This window comes from Lepus europaeus, chromosome X, assembly GCF_033115175.1.
Source record: "Lepus europaeus isolate LE1 chromosome X, mLepTim1.pri, whole genome shotgun sequence".
NCBI classification, from domain to species: Eukaryota; Metazoa; Chordata; class Mammalia; order Lagomorpha; family Leporidae; genus Lepus; species Lepus europaeus.
Window position 1 is genome coordinate 20,415,998 of NC_084850.1, and position 22,835 is coordinate 20,438,832.

Genomic DNA, 22,835 nt, shown 5'->3' on the forward strand with positions numbered 1-22,835 from the left:
CCAGAGCCTGGGGTAATGAACCAAGTGAGGACTTCTTCCCAATCAGCCTTAGAGTAACTGGAGCGGCTGGGAAACCTCCGTTAATTATATTATGGCCCGGTCAGTGATTCTCAACCCTGTCTGGGGAGACTTTCATGTGACAGCGTGTTAAACATTCAGATTTCTTGGTCCTACGTGACATTCTGACACACTGGATCTCACACAAGTACAGGAATTCGCGTTTTATTTATCTGCTATTTTTAATTAAAATGCAATTATTCAATAAATGCTTGCTCCACATGGTACTAATGTTGCAAACATTAAGCAAGGAGAAGTGATAGAATAGGTAATTTTCTACTTTATCATTTATTATTTTTGAGAGAACATTTTTCATTTACGGTATACTCAAAGGCTTAATGCTCTAGTAAATAATGAGTTCAACAAGGAAAAAATGAAAAAGACCATAGTTCAACAGGAATATAGGAAAGGCCTATAAACAATAATGATCTCAGTTTCATTCCTATAAAAGTAAATTTTAAAATAATCACAGATCATTACAACTATAGTAGTACATCATTCTTAACAATTTGTTTGGCAAAGATATAAAAGTTCGATAAACCTTTTTGCAGCAGTATTGATACATGTAAGCATTTCTGTTTTAATTTTTAAAAAAATTTATTCCCACATGTAAGGGAGAATATGTTGTATTTGTCTTTCTGTATCTGGCTTATTACACTCAACATGATGTCCTTCAGTTGCAATCATTTTGATGCAAATGATAAAATTTCATTTTTATAGCTGAATAATATTACATTGTATATATATATATATATATATATATATATAATCCGTTTTCTTTATCCATTCATCTGATGGTGGACACCTTAGTTGATTCCATATTTTGGCTATTGTGAATGGTGCTGCTGTAAACATGATGGTGCTGGGATCTCTTTGTTACAACACGTTCATGTCTTTTGGTATATACCCTGTAGTGGGACTGCCGGATCATATGCCAGGTCTATTTCTAGTTTTTTAAGAAATTTCCATACTGTTTTCCACAGTGACAACTAATTTGCATTCCCACCAACAGTGTATAAGTAAATGTTCCCCTTTCTCCACATCATTGCCAGCATTTGTTACTGTCTTTTGGATAATAGCCATTCTGACAGTGCTGACATGATCTCTTGTTGTGGTTTTGATTTGCATTCCTTGAAGGATAGTGATATTGAGCATTTTCTCATATATTCGTTGGCCATTTGTGTTTCTTCTTTTGAGAACTGTATATTGAGGTCTTTTGCTTATTTCTTTTTTTTAAAGACTTTTATTTAACAAATATGAATTTTGAAATTACAACTTCTGGATTATAGCAGTTCTTTCCCCCATAACCACCCTCCCACCTGCAACCATCCCATCTCCTACTCCCCTCCCATATCATTCTTCATTAAGATTAATTTTTAATTACCTTTATATATAGAAGATCAACTTAGTATGTACTGAGTAAAGATTTCAACAGATTGCACCCACACAGACACACAAAGTATACAGTACTGTTTGAAGACAAGTTTTACCATTAATTCTCATAGTACAACACATTAAGGATAGAGGTCCTACATGGGGAACAAGTGCACAGTGACTCCTGTTGTTGATTTAACAATTGACACTCCTATTTATGACGTCAGTAATCACCCGAGGCTGTTGTCATGCTTTGCTCATTTCTTAACTGGAATGTTTTTGTTATTGAGGTTTTGAGTTGCTGATGTATTCTGGATAGTAATCCTCTGTCAGATTAAGTAGCTTGAAAATATTTTCCTTCATTCTATCAGCTGTATCTTCACTCTGTTTGTTTCTTTTGATGTGCAGAAGCTTCTGGTTTTCATATAATCCCATTTGGGTAGTTTTGCTTTTGTTGCCTTTATTTTGGGGGGTCTTACCCAAGAAGTTGTTACCTATACCAATGTCTTGAAGTGTTTCCCCTACATTTTTCTTCCAGTAACTTCATAGTCTCAGGCTTAAATTTAGGTATTTGATTCATCTTGATTTAATTTTGTATATGGTGAGAGGTAGGGATCTAGTTCCATGCTTCTACATCCAGTTTTGCCAACAGCATTTATTGAACAGTTCATCCTTACTTTTGTCAAAAATCAGTTGGCTATACGTAAGAGTACTAATTTCTGGGTTCTCTATTCTTCCCATTGATTGATGTGTCACTTTTTATGCTGGTACTGTGCTGTTTTACTTTTTCTTGAAAAATATTTATTATTTATTTATTTTGAAAGTCAGAGTTACAGAGATAGATTTTCTTTTTTTTTTTAAAGATTTATTTGTTTATTTGAAAGAGTTACAAAGAGAGAGAGAGGGAGAGAGAGAGAGATCTTCTATCTGCTGGTTCACTCCCCAGATGACCACAACAGCTGGAGCTGCACCGATCCCAAGCCAGGAGCTTCTTGCGGGTCTCCCACATGGGTGCAGGGTCCCAAGGACTTGGGCCATCTTCTACTGCTTTCCCAGGCCATAGCAGAGAGCTGGATTGGAAGTGGAGCAGCCGGGACTCGACGCCAATATTTGGGATGCCAGCACTGAAGGCAGCGACTTTACCCATTATGCTACAGCGCCAGCCCCACAAAGATAGATTTTCCATTCACTGGTTTATTCCCCAGATGGCTGCAACATCCAGTACCTGGCCAGGCCAAAGCCAGGAGCCAGGAGCTTAATGTGGATCTCCCACATGGGACGCAGGGATCCAAACACTTGGGCCATCTTCCACTGCTTCCCCTAGGCCATTAGCAGGGAGCTGGATTGGAAGTGGAGCAGCAGGGACCTGAACATGTTCCCATATGTGATGCTGGCATTGCAGGCAGCAACTTTACCTGCTCCTAATTACTTAGCTTTATAGCATGCTTTGAAGTCAGCCTCCAGCATGATTTTTTTCCCCTAAGCATTGCTTTGGCTCTTCTGAGTCTTTTGTGATTTCATATGAATTTTGGGATTTTTTTAAAAAATTATTTTTACTTATTTGAAAGGCAGAGTTACAGAGAGAGAGAGAGAAGAGAAAAGAGAAAAGAGAGATAAAGAGAGATCTTCCATCTGCTGGTTCACTCCCCAAATGGCTGTAATATCCAGGGCTGGGCTGGGCCAGGCTGAAGCCAGGAGCCTGGAACTCCATCTGAGTCTCCAATATAGGTGTCAGGGGCCCAAGCACTTGTGGCATCTTCTGCTGCTTTTCCAGATGCATTAGCAGGGAGCTGAATTGGAAGTGGAATGGCCAGGATTTCAATAGAGATGCTGGCATCACAGGCAGCGACTTAAGCTACTGTGTCACAATGCTGCCCCCAGGATTTTTTTTTCTAATTCTGTAAAGAATGTCATTGGTATTTTGATAGAGATTGCATTGAGTCTGTAGATTATTTAGGTATTATGGACTTTTTAATTATATTCTTCCAGTCCATGAGAAAGGAATATATTTCTATTTGTGTCCTTGATAATTTCATTCATCAGTGTTTTATAATTTTCAGAGATCTTTCACTTCTTCAGTTAAGTTTATTGCTAAATACTTGATTTTTTGTGGCTACTGTGAATGCGATTTCTTTTCTGATTTCTTTTTCATTGAGTTCATCATTAGTGTATAAAAAAGCTGTTTTTGCATGTTTATTTTGTTTTTACTGAATTTTTTTTTTTTTACTTTACTGAACTAGTTCATTCTACCATTTTTTGGTGAAGTATTTACATTTTTCCATATGCAAGAATCTGTGTTTTAATAAGATTTCGTAAGGCTTCTGACTTTAGTCATCTGCCCATGGGACACAGTCACCTTGCTGTCTTGAAGACTTGAGCTTTAGGCGAATGACCCGGCCCATTCCTCTGCACCTTCTCCAGCTACCAGAGATCTCTTGTGTCTTAAGGATATCTCATTGGCCCTATCTCTTTTCTTCCAATTGCCCTCTTGCTTGTTCTTCCCCTAGGTGAAAATTTTGCCTTCTGGTTCTGTGGCTGAGTTGTGGCAAGTCGTCTCCTGATAGCCGCTGAACAATGGTGTGTCATCCAGGGAAGGTAATGCTCATGTTGGTCTCAAGCTGGCACTGTTGTTCTGTGGATGTCAGACTTTAGTGCTATGAGAGTGTTGGAGCTAGGACCTAGTCCTGGGTGAGTCCAGTACAGAAAGGGGAAAGCTGCCTGTTCTTGTGCCTCTGGGTGGCCCTGGTGGAAGTGAGATGAGGACAGATGCTGCAGTGACTCAGACTCACGAGGTCAAGGCAGTGGAGACAGCTCTGCCCAGGCTGAAGTTGGGCTTATCAACTGGGACTTGGAGCCCCAGGTACTCTGATTCCTGCTGAAGCTGTCATTTTTCTTACTGGCACCCAGGTGCCTTTGCTGACAGGTGCAGCTGGTTTCAGGCCCAAAGTGATCTGGGAATCTGACGGCAGCATCTGGCCCGGGCTCCCCGGGGGCAAGAACTCCTGTGATAGTGCAACTTTGACAGTTAGATGGACTAATAGGCAGTTAGGTCAGTCTGGGGCAGAATGAGGAAAGGAGAAATCTCTTTAAGAGGGTACAAAATGCTTACTTTACCCCAAAGCTACCTTTATAGCAAGATAAAAGTGCCAAATCCCACAGCATGCTTCTCTCCAAAAGCTTCCTTTAGCAAGACAAAAGTGCTAATCTGACTCCTTCTTCAGAGTTTCCAGGTTTTTTTTTGTAAGAATAGCAAGAAAGTAGTAATTCCACCCTTCTGAGTTTTCAGTTTACCATGAAATCACAAAAAAGTCATGGATCCCACCCTTCAGCTGGCTTTTTTATCTTATCATGAGCAAGCTAGACAGGACACACAGGATTAGAAAGCCAGCCTTTTGAGTGGTTTTGTCTTGGCCTTCTGATTGTTAGCTGATATTTTTTCTTTTCCCCCCAAAAAATTATGCTTAAAAGATTTGCCTGGTCAGTTTCTTGGATCTGCCTCTCTTGGAGACCCCTCCTGGCTGCTGCAGCAGGAGGTTTCCGACCTAAATAAATCTTGCTTTGCTCACTGCTTTGTCTGCGTGGAAATTCCTCTTTCACATTAGGCAAAAAACCAAGGTTACCTCTCTTTGTTGCTGTTTTTTCTGTAGCATTTTGGTGCCATGACTGATATAGTTCGAATGAGACTCCGGCTGGTGTCAGATCACCTCACCGAATGAGTGAGCACTCAGATTGTTCTTGCTTATGTTTTTTGGAGAGCTTTATTCTGCTGCATAGTAACTCTCTCACTTTCTCAAAAACACCGGTTCCCTGTCAGCCAGTTAAAGCAGTTAGTGTGGCTGCCAGTCTTAAGACTCAGGGGCTAGGCTCATGGATTAGGCTGGAGCAATCCCTTGGAGCTGAGGCTCTGTTCTAACCTCTCTCTTTCTCATGTGGGTAAGCCCTTCCTGAGGGACTGAGAGAAGGCCTTGAGATGACTGATGGCTCCTGGCTGGGACCACACTCTGGTGCTTCCTGAAGGTCTGTTGGCTAGACACCAGGCCCTGACAGCTGGAATGGTGGTGTGCTGGGAAGCACATTTCCTGCAGGGAGTGGCACTATTGAGAATGGGCTAGGTCTGGACTGAAGCCATGGGACCCATGCCCCAATGATCCAATGAGTCCTTACCTTACCTCAGACTGTGGTGCCTGTGGCCTGCTCTTTTGGAGTCCTCACGAGCTATAACACTCCTTCATATTTCTCATCCCAGCTCTGGGAAATAGTCTGGTTTGACTCAGTTTCCTTTCATGGGAATTGGCCCATCACACGAGGCTGGGAGAAGGTCTTAGGGAACTTTTGAAATACAGGCCAGGGCCACTCTCTGGTGTTTTTCAAAGACTCCTTGACTGGACACCAGACTCCGACAGCCCATTAGAGTTTTGGACAGAAAACTGTTCTTTCCTTGGAGATGAATTTGTCAATGAGACTTAGCACACTTTGGAGTAAGGCCATGGGCTCCAGGCTCCATGCCTCAGTGAATCCTTTCTATACCCCAGACTCTGACAAGATTTCTGTTTTGTTGTTTGTTTGTTTGTTTTTGTTTTTTACTTGCCATGCTCTTCTAAATGCTCTCCTAACCTCTCCAGATCTTCTCGGTTCCTACAAACTTGAATTTCTGATCCCAATAGCTGGTAATTCCTAGATAGCTCATTAGTTCTGAGTTGGAATTAAATTATCCCTTTCTTAGGCAACTTCTTCATCTGGACTCCTCATTAAGTGTAGCTCCTTACGTGACCTGAACTTGTAAAGACAGGTCGTCCAGCATGTTCTCTGTTATCCTCTACCTTCCTTCTCAGGTCCCCTCTCTCAGATCCTTCCTATACAGCCCACACCTCAGAGGAAGCTTACTTGGGAGAAATATTATTCCTCCACTGTGCTTCTATATCCCTTCACCTGCCTAGTCACCAGCCTAAGTGGTAGCCAGGACTACTACCCTCTCTCTAAACTCTAGCTCAAAACATCTTTGCTAAGGCTCTTGCCAAGAACACTCATTGTCAAAACCAGGTCCATTAGGTAGGACTCCAAGTAAAGAAGCATAGAACAACTATTTTCTTTATGTAAGGGAACAAAGTGATGGTATATATTTGACCAGGCAGAGGCCGAGTTATAGCATGCCACCAGTAAAGGGAATGGATCACTCCCTGCATGTGCTATTCTGACAAATATATATCCTAGGTTACAGGCATGGAAGGCTGAATGAGAGTGGGTAATATGTGCTAATCCCATGCCCACCTTCCTCCCTTCCCTGTAGGCTTCAGTGCATATATGGAGCGAGAGAGTTTTGAGAGCTGTCTCAAACTCAGGAAAGATAAGAAGTGAAGAATGCTCCCGTTTTTATCCTCTCATTTGAACTGGGAAGCAAACCATTTACAGTAGACATTCTCAGATGCTATCCCTTAGGCTTTGGGATTCCTTTGGGATAGTTATGTCCAGGTTTTCTTTGTGTTGAACTATCCTTGATATATCTAGGGCCACAAGAAATTCCCCCTGCCTCCTTGTAACGTTTGAGGGACACTTTAAAGAAATGTATTCCATTAGATCCTAACTCTGTAGAGGGGCAGGCGATTTTAAAAGACAGATTCCTAACTCAGTCTGCCCCAGACATTAGGAGAAAGCTCCAGAAACTTGGAGTGGGACCTGAGGGCACCCTGGAAAACCTATTTTTTTTAAACTTGATATTTATTATTTTTGACACAATATATTTTAAATTTATATTATAATCAAAGGCTTAATGCTCCAGTAAACAAAGAATCCAACAAATGAGAAGTAAAAAGCCCATAGCTGAGCAGGAAAATTGGCAAAGGCTATAAACAATAATCAAATGAAAAAAATGTTCAACTTCACACAAATAAAGTAAATTTTAAAATAGTTGCAAAATCATTCAAACTGTAGTAGTATATAATTTTTAACAATTTGTTTGTAAAACTAATATTTTTTTAAAAATTTTTGCTAGAGGTTATATCCTGCCTTGGCCCTGATCTCAAATCTGCTTTTTTCATCCTAAAAGGAGAGAAAAGAGAGCACGGACCAGGGGAGGCTTAAGAATATTAGGGGGGCATTAAAGATGTGCTACCATTGGATTTACACTTTCTCCTTGGTTTTATTGTCAAGGAATTAGAAGAGAATTAACCAAGGGAATGACATCCTTAGTCTGAAGTCCATTTGTCGCAGGCAGGCTTCTGGCACAGCAGTTAAGATATCACTTGGGATGCCCACATTCCATATTAGAGCACTTGGGTTTGAGTTCCTGTTCAACTCCCAGGCCTAGCTTACTGCTAATATACACACTGGGAGATAGCAGGTGATGGCTGAAGTACTTGGATCCTTGCCACCCATGTGGAAACCTGGATGGAGTTCCCTTTTTCTGAACTTCTACCACTCTACCACTCTGTCACATGTATATCCCATGTAATCTGCACACAAAATGCATCTGGTGTTATTATTAGTCTGTTTTTTTTTTTTTGGTAGCTAAACTTGAAAACTATTTGAAAGCAAAACCACATAATGGCTTAGAATTCCAAAATATTGATCACAGTATGTTCTGCATATAATGCCCTACATCAGTGCTGGTTCAAGTGGTTGTACAGGTACGTTTCTAGCATGCATGAATGGCAAGTAAAGCTGTTATTAGTGATGCCCATGTTCTAGCCTGTATCATAAGCAGATTTGTTTTTCAGGAGAGTATAGATTCCAGAAGTCCCTAAAGTATACATATTTAGCTAACAAGAGATTTTGTAGATTTAAGACATAACTGAATGCCAGGGGATTTCAACAAGTTCGTGGGAATTTTGAATGTCTTTGAATTTCACTTTCCACAAACTCTTTGAAGAACCCCCATACATTACTGAACAGGAGCGTGACACTCACCCAGTCTAATTCCATATTTAATTTGCAATTGGCTATGAGTTACCTTACAACCTGCTCTGTTGATTATTTCTCATGGCATTTGATTTGTGTGTGTTCTTTGTAACTTATTTCTGTGAACATATCATTTATGGTAATTATAGTCTTAATTTTTCATAATCTACATTATTAAAAATAATTTATGTATAGGGAAAAAGTTCCTTCTTAATCACTTTTCCTCAGTTACCCTACTGCTACCCCTACAACACTAGGGGTTTGCTACCTGTAGTTATAGTCTGGTTAGGCCTCTTTCTAAAATTTTACATGAATGCAATCACTGAGTTTGTACATTTTTGTTTCTGACTTCTTTTATGCAACATAATGCTTTGGGGATTTATCAATTTTTTCCACATATAAGTAATTCATTTTTTATTACTGAGTAATATTCTATTGTGTGAGTGTATCCCATTTTGTATTCATCCATCAGGGGAGGGCTATTTAATGGAGTTCTTCCCACTTTCTATCTCCTATACCCCGTCTTTTGTAATAGAGATCAGGAGGGGATCCAACATCAGGAGCAAGGGGATAAGAGGAGAGATGGTACCCCTGGTGATATCTCAGCTCCAGTGAGACCCCTGGGTACCTGCTACATGCTTTTTCTGCGAAGACAGTGGACACTTCACCAAGGATTGTCAAAAAGGACCCCCAAAACCATGTCCTATTTGCGGATATCATTGAAGATTTGACTGCCCCCGAAGACCAAAAACTCCGGGGTCAGGCATTTCCAATAGACCTCTCATGCAGGACTGAAGGAGTCCAAGACTCTCTTTACAGGCTCTGGTGACACATCAGATTGGCACCCAGGAACCCCAAGTGTTCTCATAGTGGAAGGGAAGCCTATACATTTCTTTCTGAATAAAAGACAGCAACTTTCTCTGCTCTTTGCTCTAGCATTGGCCCCTTCTCCTCTTATATGGTGATTGTAAAGATGTCTCAGGAGCCCCTCACACACCCCCCCCCCAGCTAGATATTTCTTCCAACTTTTGAGCTGTGTCTGGAATGATCTAGTAATTACTCGCTACTTTTTGATCATACCAGAGTCCAGCACTTTTACTAGGTAGACATCTCCTAGCCCAGATGAAGACTTGAAGACTACAGTTCTTAATAGTAGCAGGGGAGACTTTATGCTTCTCTCTGATAGAGATAGACATCAATCCAGAAGTTTGGAGTATCCAGGGAAAAGTTGGTTGGGCTATGACTTCTCAGCCTGTTCAGGTTAAAAGAGGCCCAGACCAATTTCCTCTCTCAAGCTTTCTACATAGGCCCTCCTGTCTTTGGCTCACCTAATCTGTCCAGGGTCTGTTCACTACCCCTTCTCCTTCATCTGCAATATCAGGATGTGTGTGTCTGTGTGTGTGTGTGTATAGCGGATGAATGTTACATCTGTTCAACAGCCAAGGCCCAGCACCTGGTCTCAGTTGGCCCTCTCTACTAAAAGATGCCATGTATCTCATTTTGCCTATCTCCTTAGTCACCATTTTTAAAACAAACTTGACAAGAACAGATTGCAGCGGGGTTCACTTTAAACTGCTGTTTTTATTACTGACCAGACTCCCCACAGGGCCATGTCTTCCAATCTCTCTCAAGGTTTTTTCCCCTAGACTGGCTGCTATGATGCAAAGGGTTCACATTTTCTTAAATGCCTTTTTAAACTGTAGAGCTCTCTGATTATTTGCCACCGTGCTGAAATGCATAAAGGTCTATGAAACTCTGCCATACTTCCTAAGATGCTATAAACTATTGAATTTTATTATAATCATAACTAGTCTACATGTTTTGCCATCAACAATGTGATTCTTAAAAATATTTACGGGGGCCAGTGCTGTGTCATAGCGGGTAAAGCCACCGCCTGCAGCGCTGGCATCCCAAATGGGTGCCAGTTCAAGTCCCGGCTGCTCCTCTTCTGATCCAGCTCTCTGCTATGGCCTGGGATAGCAGGAGAAGATAGCTCAAGTTCTTGGGACCCTGCACCCACGTGGGAGACCCAGAAGAAGTTCCTGGCTCCTGGCTGCAGATCAGTGAGGCTCCAGGTGTTGCAGCCATCTGGGGAGTGAACCATGGATGAAAGACTCACTCTCTCTCTCTCTCTCTCTCTCTCTCTCTCTCTTCCTCTCCTCTCTCTGTGTAATTCTGACTTTCAAATAAATAAATAAATCTTTGAAAAATATTTATGTATGTCTTTTTTTAAAAATGTATTTATTTGAAAGGCAGAGTTGGGGGAGAGAGAGAGAGAGAGAGAGGTCTTCTATCTGGTGTTTCACTCCCTAAATGGCCACGATTGCTAGAGCTGGGCTGATCCAAAGCTAGGAGCCAGGAGCTTCTTCTGTGGTCCGCCATGAGAGTGCAGGGGCCCAAACATTTGGGCCATTTTCTGCTGCTTTCTCAGTTGCATTAGCAGGGAACTGGATTGGAAGTGGAGCAGCCAGAACCCAAACCAGTGCCCATATGGGATGCTGGCTTGCAGGTGGAGGCTTAACCTGCTATGCCACAATACCAGCTCCTTATGTATGTCTTTTTAACAAAGCATTGTCAGTAATATGCTTAAGTGTCTTGTTTTCTATGCTAAACATGTTCCCAAGACTCCTAGGGTTTGCAACACTTTGGTAAAATATAATTGTGTAAAAATAATTTACTTATTTCCTACCTAGATTCAAAAACTGCTTTAACATTTTGAAAATTCAAAAACTACTCTAAGGTAACTATGGGTTAAAATTCTGCATGTTCATTTAAACTGTCCTGAGTGATGGGCACATGTTGATATCACATGCTAATCTTTTCAATTAAGGTTTTTCTTTGTTTTATAACTGGCCTAAGTTACAAAGTTTTATGTGTCTCAGGGAGGCTCCATGTGTTTTCTGTTGCCTTTATCGAGTTTAATTGCTTAAAAAATTTAAATTTTAAAGGAGTTAGCTTTATCTGATTAGATCTGCTCCACAGCTTTGGTTAAAATATTCAGATCTAACTTACTTTAGCCAAATGGTTTAAACCTCTGACAATTCTTTTACATCTAAAGTTCTACAACTAAGTCTTTGACATTGAGGCTTCCAGCTGGACCCCTGGAACTCTCACAAAATGAGGCTCTCAATTGGAAGAGATAGTAATTACCTTATGTTTGTGTTATCCGGGACTAAACACTAGAAGCTATCAAATTCCAGGGGGTAGTTCAGACAATGCTCATGAGGAAATCCACATTCGACTAGACTAGGGACCCTTATATCTGACCCTCAGAAGAATACCCTGCTGCTGTTACTTAATGATGCCCCTTTTTTGCATGAAGGAGCCAGAGCATCACCCTCCTATCCATAACAGGAGGAGGGAATGTGACAGTTAGATGGACTTATAGGCAGTTAGGTTTGTCCTTGTCAGAATGAGGAAAGGGGTAAATCTGTTTTAGATGGTGCAAAATGCTTGCTCCTCCCCCAAAGCTGCCTTTAGCAAGACAAAACTGCTGATTCGACTCATTTTTTGGAGTTCCCAGTTTTATTAGAATAGCAGGGAACTAGTGATTCTACCCTTCTGAGTTTTCAGTTTACCTTGAAAACAAAAAGTCATGAATCCCACCCTTCTGATGGCTTTTTTGTCTTGTCGTGAGCAAGCTGCACAGGGCAGAGAGGATTACGAACCTGGCCTTTTGATGGGTTTTGTCTTGGCCCTTTTAACTGATTGTTAGCTGCTGTTCTCTTTTTCTTTTCTTACCCCCCCCCCCCAAAAAAAAATCGTGTTTAAAACACTCAGCCATCACAGTTTCTCAGGTCTGCCTCTCTTGGAATCCTTCCTTTTGGCTGCTAAGCAGGAGGTTTCTGACTTAAATAAATCTTACTTTGTTCACTGCTTTGTCTACATGGGAATTCTTTCACATGAGACAAAGAACCGAGGATCCCTCTTTTCACCATCATTTTACCCATAACACAACAAAGGATTCCTACATGTGGAGACAGGGCCTGTCTTCACCTGATCTAGAGTCCAGCCTAAAGGTCTTTCATCTGTGTTTCTGAGGGTTCTGCTTAGAAAAGGCTGCTGGTTCCTGGGAAACTCTCAGGCAGCTCCTGGAAATTTGCTGTGGGTGGCTTTGGTTCATAATGCACACAATGGAGCAAATCCTGGACCTGCTGGCACTGTAGCAGTTCCTGACTGTTCTGTTGCAGAAGGTCTACAGCAAGATGTAGAAGCTGTGTCTGGAGAGCTCTGAATAATATGTGACTCTGAAACTGTATGATTCTTTTAGAGAACTTGGTAGGCTGAGGCAAATGGTGAGTCAGAGGAAGATTTTATCTATGACTTGTTTGCACCTAACACTGGTCTTAGTTTCTGTCTTAGTTTCGCATGTAGGTTTTATTTTTTTTAAAAAAAAAGAGATTTATTTATTTGAAAGGCAAAGTTACAGAGAGGGAGAGGCAAAGAGAAAGAGTGCACTTGCATTCACTGGCTCTCTCCCCAAATGGCCACAATGGCTAGGGCTAGGCCAGGTCAATGCAAGGATCCTGGATGAACTCTATCTAGATATCCCACATGGGTGGCCGGTGTCCAGGCAATTGGGCCATCTTCTGCTACTTTCCTTGTTGCATTAACAGGGAGGTGGATTCAAAAAGAAGCAGTTAAAACTCAAATCTGCACTCATGGGATGCAGGCATGCAAGCCAGCTTAACCCGCTGCTCCACAACAGCAGCTCTCCCTCTGTTTGGATTTTCTTGACTGATCATAGTAGACCTTACTCAGGCTTGTGACATTTTGTAGTTTAATCTGGAACATTCAACTTGCAGATGCCCCTCTAAATGCTGAGTGAACAGTGGAGAATTGCTTTTGACATCCACAGGGAGGCAGTGTTGCCCCAACAGTGTCAGCTCTGCAGCTTGATCAAAGGCTTTTGCTGCCTACTAGCTATATGTGACTTTAGACAAGTTTCTGTGGCTGTGTGGGCTGCACTTTCCCTATGGGAAAAAAATGCCCTTCTGGAGACCTTTGCAGGACTGAGCAGAGAGCAGTGTGTGTACTGCAGTCCCACTGCTGGCAGGCACATTGTTTGCACTTGAAACTTAGTCACTGTTAACACCAGGGTCAGCTGTCTGTCACCTCTGCTGAGCTGGACCTCAGGGATTTGTGCACTTGGTAACCAAGTTTGCACTGAGATTTGAAGTCACTGACCCCAGGGTACCAAGTGAGCTTAGCTGGTAGTGAGGGCCAGGAGCTCTGGATACTGGGATAGAGATTAGGTCCAGGACATCAGAAGACTCAGGTGCCAGGTGTGTACTGGAACAGCCTCTCCTCACACACTGCACACACACACAGTCACATACACACTTTAAATCTCAAGTAAGTTTCTTATCAATAACCTATAGTTGAGCTGTGTTTTTAACCCCTCTTCCAATCTTCCCTTTTATTGCTATTTTAGGGCTGTAGTCTGCCACTTTATTATTTTGTACTTGTTTGTGTTGTTCTCGTTCCTCCTTTTCTTTATTGGTGCCTTCCTGTAGTTACTTTTTTTTGTAGTTTTTCAGATTACATCTATGCTTTAAAGTAATTTTGGTTATATTCCTTTGTCTAGTTTTCTTAGTAATTGCTCTGGGTATTACAGTATGCATGTGACTTACCACTTTCTGTTAATATCAACATTTTCCACTTCCTTACCCACATTTATATCCCTTTATAATCCCACTTTTAAGTATCATTGTCTTGGGTGACTGCTGTTGTAATAATTCTATTTATTTATTTATTTATTTTTGACAGGCAGAGTGGACAGTAAAGAGAGAGACAGAGAGAAAGGTCTTCCTTTTTGCCGTTGGTTCACCCTCCAATGGCCGCCACGGTAGGCACGCTGCGGTCGGCGCACCGCGCTGTTCCGATGGCAGGAGCCAGGTGCTTATCCTGGTCTCCCATGGGGTGCAGGGCCCAAGAACTTGGGCCATCCTCCACTGCACTCCCTGGCCACAGCAGAGAGCTGGCCTGGAAGAGGGGCAACCGGGACAGGATCGGTGCCCCGACCGGGACTAGAAACTGGTGTGCCGGCGCTGCAAGGCGGAGGATTAGCCTAGTGAGCCGCGGCGCCGGCCCTACTGTTGTAATAATTCTTGTTGAAGTCATCACAGATGATTTAGAGAAGTCCCAAGGATGGTAGTTTATTGTATGTAGCCATATGTCTGCTCTTTCCATTGTTTGTTCTCTTTTCCTGATGCTCCAAGATTCCTTCTTCAGTTTGAAGATCTTCATTTTGCACTCCTTAAATGTAATTCTGCTGTTCACATATTCTTGTAGCTTTCCTTTATCTGCGAATGTCTATACTTCTCTTAGTTCCTGAGCTTGTAGCTAACAGTTCTTTACTTACAGCACTTGGAGAATGCCCTCCTGCTTTCTTCTGGCCTATGGCTTCAGGTGGGAAATCCACTATCATTTGTATTGTTCTATAGGTCTCATATATTTTCTCTTTGGTTACTTTCAAGTTTTTTCTCTGTATTTAATTTTTAAAAGGAGGAAGAACAAGTTTTGGAGTGTCGAACTCTGGATTACAGACAAGAACATACCAAGGACTCCAGATGATATGGTCATGGCCACTGTCCCCCACCCTGGTCCCCACCTGGCAGGTGCCTTGCTATTCCCTAAGTAGAGTGTTTCTTCCAGGGGCCCTTTCTGCCATTTACAGAGGATTCTTCCTCTCCAACCCACATGTCTCTCCTGCATTCCTCACCTGTCTCCTCCATACTTCACTCATAAGCTTGCTATCCTTTTCCCCCTGTAGTGTATTCTTGGTACCCCCATGTTTGCCCTGGTATCTATGACATGTTTTGTTGAACTGGTCTTTTTAAAAAAATATTTACTCATTTATTAGACAGAGTGACATAGGGGTATAAGTAGAGGGAGGGAGGAAGGGAGGGGGAGGGAGAGAGAGAGAGAGAGAGAGAGATCGATCTACCATTTGCTGGCCACAATGGCAAGGGCTGAATATCATCTGGCTCTCCCACATGGGTAGCATGGACCCAAGCACTTGGACCGTCTTCTGCTGCCTTCTCAGGCATATTAGCAAGGAACTAGATCAGAAGAGGAGCAGGTGGGGTTCAAACCAACACTACAATATAGGATGCTGGTATTGCAATTGGCAGCTTAACCCACTGTGCCATAGTGCCGGCCCCACAAATTGTTCTCAATGCATCTGAGGCTGAGGAAGATTTTTGTGCACCTTCAGTCTGCTGAATACTTAGGGAATGTGACTGTGTCTATCTCCCAGTAGGAGTGGGTATCAGGAACCTAGCAAAAGGAGCCTCCCCAGGGACATGGTGCAGGTGACTACTGGGATGGAGACTCAGTGGTAAGGCCTTTGTTTTTTCTTCTTTTCCAGTGGTGAAGGCTGTACCATTTCTGACTGTGCTTCTGTATACCTTACATAGTCATCTCCCTGACATAAGCTCTGAGTTTTTCCAGGAAGCCTCCACAGGAGAATATCCCTTGATCTAATATCCCCTTGACTGGAATCAGTTAATCCTCTGTCAAGTGGCACAGTAGTGTGAAACTCAAGCCAAAACTACCATTGCGTAGGGAAGACGGGCTGAACCTACTAGACTTTAAAAGGCAGAACAAACAGAATTCAGTGAGCCCCTTACCCCACATATTTACTTTCACAGAGTCCCAGGGGACTGTGCTTGTTCTCCTTACAATGTCTCGAATGCTTTCTATTCTCTATTAATATCCTTAAGTCTTTCCCCAAAGATGAAAATTTCAGGGTGACTGGCATCAACATTCTAGCTTATCACTTGCCATGTACCTTAAAAATTGAGAAAGGAAAGTACTCTCAGGGACTGTCACCAAGCACTCATTACAGTTTTGGAAGTTTGGAGCCAAGTTATAAATCCAAAATAGGGTATTGTCTAAATAAATTAAGATGCATAAATCTGATGAGCTATTATGCAGAGATTAAAAATGATGCCTGTGGCCAGTGTTGTGGTGCAGCAGGTTAAGCTGCTGCTTGCAATGCCAGCATCCCATATTGGAACACAGGTTTGTGTCCTGGCTACTCTACTTCTGATCCAGCTTCCTGATAACATGCCTGGAAGTCAGCAGGTGAAAGCCAAAGTACTTGGATCCCTGCCTTCCATGTGGGAGACCTAGATGGAGTTCCTGTCTTCTGGTTTCAGTATGGCCCAACTGTTACTCTTATGGTCATTTGGGGAGTGAACCAGCAGATGGAAGATATTTCTGTGTGTCTCTCTCTTTCTCTGATGCTCTGCCTTTCAAATTAATAAATGAATCATTGGATTCTGTTGGAGGGTATACTGGTGTTATTTATTGTCCAAATTTTTCAACTTTCCTGTATGTAGGGAATCTTCATGATAAAAAGTTGAGAAAAGCAACATATAAGACCTATGTATGATATATTACTATGTTGAGGCATAAATAAGAATGAATAACACTTTAATTTGTTTTCAAGTATATAAAATGAATCACAACTCTAAAAATATTTATACTAATTTTGAATTTGTTTTCTTTCATTGGGATCATCTCCACATTCTCCATACTACTGTTCAATTGCTATGGTGCTGGAAGTTGAGTACAATTTTTTCATTAAGTGGAAACAAGATCAGATCACAATTTATTGAAGCTGTACTTATGTTTATGTTTCCCGGAGGAATGAGGCTTTTGCTTCTTTTTTTTAGTGTAGCACATCAATAGAAATTTTTTAAAGTTTTATTTGCTTATTTAAAGAGAAATAAAAAGAGATAGAGAGAGACAGTGAGGGAGGGAGGGAAGTAGAGAGAGAAAGAGAGAGAGAGAGAGAGAGAGAGAGAGAGAGAGAGAGAGAGAGAGAGAGAAAATGAATGAATTAATGAATGTTCTATCTGCTGGTTTACTCCCCAAATGGCTGCAACCACTAGGGCTGGCTAGGGCTGGCCCAGGCTGAAGCCAGGAGCCAGGAACCTCATCTGAGTCTCCCACATGGGGTACAGGAACCCGAGTACTTCAGCTGTCTTCCACTGCTTTCCCAGGCACATTAGCAAGGAGCTGGATCAATAGTGGAGCAGCTTGGACTTCAGCCAGAGACAATATGGGATATTGGCGTCAGAGATGGCAGCTTAACCTGTTATGCCACAATTCTAGCCCTAAGAAATTTTGATTTTTAACCTAATTTTCTGAATCAAAATCTTTTGGATAGGAACAGGCTATACTTTTGTCTGTCCCACCAGAGGGAATAAAGCCCTTCTTGAGCTGTGCAGGGGGATCCAGGTAGGTAACTGTGCACTAGGTCAGTATGTACAGTACAACTCCAAATTACATTGCTTGTGAGTAAATATACTTTCATTGCAGAATGTATGGCTTATATAACTTTATGCAATGACCCAGTAGAGAGGACTGAGAAGGAAGGAGAGAGCATTGATACATGAAACGTGTAAATTGGTAATCCCAGAGCACAATAGTTTAATTGCATTATGGATGATTTCCAACTGCAGGCTCCAGAAAAGACTGCATAGGTGCTGAGAGGACTGGTCAACAAGGTAAGGCCTGTGACAGGGATAAAGAAGCCCCCTAGCCTATAGCTGTCCTGACTGAAGACCCCAGAAGCAAGCAGAGATGCAGTGTCAGATGCTGGTGTGTGCATGAAGCCCCAAAGGATCTTTTTTTTTTTTTTCCTGTGGAAGGTACAGGAGGAAACGGCCGTGCTACATTTCCCCAAAGACCAAGAGATATGACAGAGCAAGGAGGGCCGGCCCATTCACTTTGCTGCAGTCATCTACAGCCAGATAATTACTTAGGAAGGAAGATGACGGGAAAGGGAAGTGAGCGGCAGAAGAGGACAAGGGGAGGAGGAGGTGAAGATTGGGTAGGAGAAAGGAGAAAGGGGAAGGAGAGGAGGAGGAGGAGAGGCAAGAAGGGAGAAACAAGGGGGGAGAAATAGAGGAGGAAGAATAAGAGAAAAGGGGTGAGAGGAAGAAGGGGGATGAGAGAGAAAAAAGGAAGAAAAGGGGGCCATGTAATGAGGCAAAGTGAGAGAGGCCAGAATAACCTTAATACGAATATTGGACTTGGACTCTACACAATTGAAAAGAACAAAATAAGTCATTAGGTTGTCCAAAAGAGATCAAATTTCAAACCAGAGAGGATTGAGTCACCTTAATGTAGCAAGGTTGGTAGTTTCTTCCATTAGGAAAAGAGGTTTGTGAGCAGATGCAGACCCATTATAGAGGTAGAAAGTCACAGTTCTGACTAGCTGAACTGTTAGTTGAAATGATAAATCACATATATGTTATCAGCTATTATGTGAAACAAAACTCTCCATGCTAAACTATTTATAAATTAAGAGAAGCTGAGTTCAATAAAAAAAAATACTTATTTATACATGCAGGCCTTCTTGGAATCTTTGGTACTGATAGGCATCATCTGACCCCATCCTCTAACACGGCTCACAGGAGGACAATGCCCTCATGCTGCTCCAGCAGCCCAATGTCCTTAGTGACAATTCTGAGCCCGCCTTTCTTGCACAGACACCTCAAGACAGCTGTGAGCACAAGGATGGAAGGAATGTTCTCTGCAGGAGAAACAGGTCCCTCTGATTCACTTTTCCCCAGATGGTCTGAACCCCAGCTGGAGGAACTGCTGCCCCTTGCTCTGCCTACCATGTGCTTGACCCCTCCCTGTCCCATGTGGTCTGCTTGTTGCTACATTGATGACCCTGCCCCAGTACATTTTTTTTCTCAGACTGGGAAATAAAAAGCCAAGGATCTTAACAGTATTTGCAGCAAGATGGTTTACTGATTTGCTGTGGGGCCAAAAAAAAGTGTTTAGAGTGAAGAGGTTTTGGAAGCTGCCGCCACTACTAAGAAATCCAAGAATATTAGAGTACATGCTAGGTAAATGGCTCTGTTCTGAGCCCTCAGACTTCTATAAATGATGGTCACTCTCATAATCATTCTTTGAGAGGTAAACATGGCATCAGACAAAAAGTATTTCAGGCAACAGATACCCTGACACTGGGAGAAGAAGTGATTTTAGTGCACATACACATGCATAATTACGTATAATGCATGGCAGTGTGCACATATACATCATACATAGCTCAGTTCTTCCAGTGCAGGGACTTCGATTATTATTCAGTGTACAAGGCTCTCCAAATATACCAGAGAGCCTCTTCTTCCATTTTCCTTCAAGTTGGCACTCACTTGCACTGGAGGAAAGGCAAGTAAGGCAGCCAATAGAAAGGAGGTAGGGAAAGGGGGCACAGCCTTTCCTGGTCTCATTCCCATTTCCATTCCTTATTCTTGTTCCTGTTCCATTCCCCGCTCCAGGAAGACAAGAAGGAGTCGGTATTGTACCCATCTTCCACTCTTGGAAGTGATTGGGAATCTCCCAGGATAGACATTAGGTCTTAAGTTACTGGAAAATACAATGTTGGTCAAGCCTCACAAGAAGGTAGACCCCACCAGAGGAGAGTTCACAACTGTGAGCCCCTAGAAAAACCAACGAAAACCAAAGAGTAGGAGGCATTCTAAGGCAGACAAGTGTGGACCTGGCTGGGCTAGTATAGCAGGCATGGGGAGGGGACATTCTATACCCCATCCTGACCTAGGGAAGAGAGAGAGGTCACATTATTATTTTAAAAAATGCAAAATTTCTCTATTCCTTCCCCCCTAAAATAGGGATTAGATGTTTTGCAGGTTAAAGGATTCAAGGCATGATGCCTCTCTCATGAAACCATACCCATGGCTCCATTAAATTGGAAATTCACTCCATATCCCCTGTCCATTTTCGCCTGTTTAATTTGCAAAGCTTATAGCTGAGAATGGTTACTAAATGAATGAGTGACCTAGATTACCAAGGGAGAATCTGTGTTCTGCTTCCTAAGAATGGGAAGAGGATGATTTCTGGAACTGAAGAGATTCACTAAAGTGCCTCCTAGCACTTTTGTCCAACTGTACTGCTCAATGGAAAACTATACACTTCTGCAATTGTATTACCTCCAAAAACTGATATCCTTGAAGAATGAAAAGCTTAGTTTCCCCATCAGGTGAAGCTCCAGAAATAATCTGAGATCTTGGCAGAATTGGTTTTGCAGGAAGAGAGATAGTTTTCATTCACTCCATAATACTGTTTAATATTATCAGTATTATCAGTCTAATGGTTGCACCTTACATTTTAGGTCCAAATGGAATTATGATAAAAGTGGTCTCACCTCATGATGATATAGGACTTTGTGTATTACCTTGTGTTGGGCAAAGAGTTCCTTCATCTGATCAAAGCCAACAGTGAATGCTGACTATGGAAAATGTGGTGGATTATTTTGGTTACTCTAAATTTTTTGTGATCAGGTATCCTACTCCCTTCTCCCCACATTTCTCTTCCTCAGGAAGTTGAGACATAAAAGCTAAATCACCTGGTCTTCCTTGCTGTTGTACTACTCTACAGTTTTGACCAATGAGAAACAGCAGGCAGAAATTAAGGTGTAGGAGGAGGGGTAGGTGTATGGCACAGCCACTTTGGATGTCTACATCCACTTACCAGAGTGTCTGGATCCAAGTCCTATCTCTGCTCCTGATCCCCTTTCTACTGATGTGCATCCTGAGAGGTAACAGGGGTGATGACTCAAGTGGTTTGGGCCTGCTATCTATGGGGAAGACCCAGGTTGGGTGCCTGGCTCCAAGCCCTGGCTGTTGGGGCACTTGTGGAATGAAGTGGCAAGTGGGAGCTGTCTGTCTCTACCTCTCAAATAAATAAAATACAATAAAAATATGAAATAAGAAAGTGTTTCCATGGTACAGCATGAGACACTCTCCAATCAACTTCTTGAAAAACGCCTCTCCTAAGGTTGCATAAGATCTCTTGAGAAAAGTCCTCTTAGGAAAATCTGAGTGCTCCCCCACCCCTCCTTTCCCTTTAAATTCCCTATATGTGATTCTGACTTCTGGAAACACAAATCAAGCCCTCTAAGAAAACACTTCAGATTTTTCTTCAGATCAGTGGGGGGAGAGAGCCTGGATAGCAGCATGATCTCACTTTATCCCCTGGGTCCGAAAGCTCCTACACAAAGTGTTAGGTTGAAAAGACTCCCCTGTCCAGTAGACCCCAATGACGCAGTGAACAAACACACATCAGACTGAAAGGCATGAAAATGCAGCTTCTATTTGAATAGCTGGAACAAGGAGGGAGTTTTATTCTAAACTATTTTTTTGGGTTTTCCATTTTTCTGGGCAGGCATAATCATGTGTGTCACATGATTTTTTGGCAAAGGCCAACTCCAACCCGGTGTTGCTCGTGTCAGCATCCACAGCCACTTTGAGAGATCAGCTTCATTTCGGTGCCTCCCTAGCTGTCTACCAAGTAAAAAGCTCAGCATATTTTTGGTGGCCATGTTGGGATTTAAATATTCATCTGCCTTTCTCTTTGATGTGGGCACACTGGGACTGGCTTTTGAATGTTCGTTTTCCATAGTTGCTTGACTCTACACACGGCCTCAGCAAGACAGCCCAGCTGGCGAAGCCTGGTAAAGAAAGATGATGCACATCACCAAATAGATCCAGAGACCTCTTCTTTTTTTGCTATCTCCTTGCCACACACACAAATACACCCATACCACACACTTGCTACCTGCAGTACAGTAATCCCCCCTTATCCACGACTTCACTTTAAATGGTTTCAATGATGTGCAGTCACCTGCAGTCTGCAAATTTTAAGTGGAAAATTCCATAAATACACAATTTACGAATTCTAAATTAGACACTTTACCGAGTACAATGATGAAATCTCAAACTGTCCTGTATCATCCTGTGGCACTACCACAGTACTTGTATCCAAGTAACCTTTATTTTACTTAATATTGACCCCAGAGCGCAAGAGTAATGATGCAAAGGAGATATAAAGTAAGGAAAGACAAATGAACTCTGGTACCATGTGGCAACGCTGCAGAGCACATAGGAAAAATCATAGTGTATATATACAAAGCAACAATGGAAAGTTCATAGAAAATGGAATTAATAGACAAATTGATTTTGGTCCCCAAAATTTTTGATGTCCAGGCATAGATTCTTCACAATCTGCATCTTCCATGAACTTTTTGAACTTGTATTCAAAAAAAATTTGCACCAAAATAGACATCTTTTAATTCCATTTTCCATGGACTTTTTGCAGTTCTCTCATGCAGTGTTTTCAGGTATCTACTGACAGTGTTGTAGTATATATCCATCATGCAAGGGGGAGCTACAATAGTTATAAGAAATCGCTTTGAGGGCCAGTGTCGCGGCTCAATAGGCTAATCCTCTGCCTTGCGGCGCCAACACACCGAGTTCTAGTCCCGGTCAGGGCACCAGATTCTGTCCCGGTTGCCCCTCTTCTAGGCCAGCTCTGCTATGGCCCAAGAGTGCAGTGGAGGATGGCCCAAGTGCTTGGGCCCTGCACCCCATGGGTGACCAGGAGAAGCACCTGGCTCCTGCCTTCGGATCAGCGCGGTGCGCCGGCCGTGACAGCCATTGGAGGGTGAACCAACGCAAAGGAAG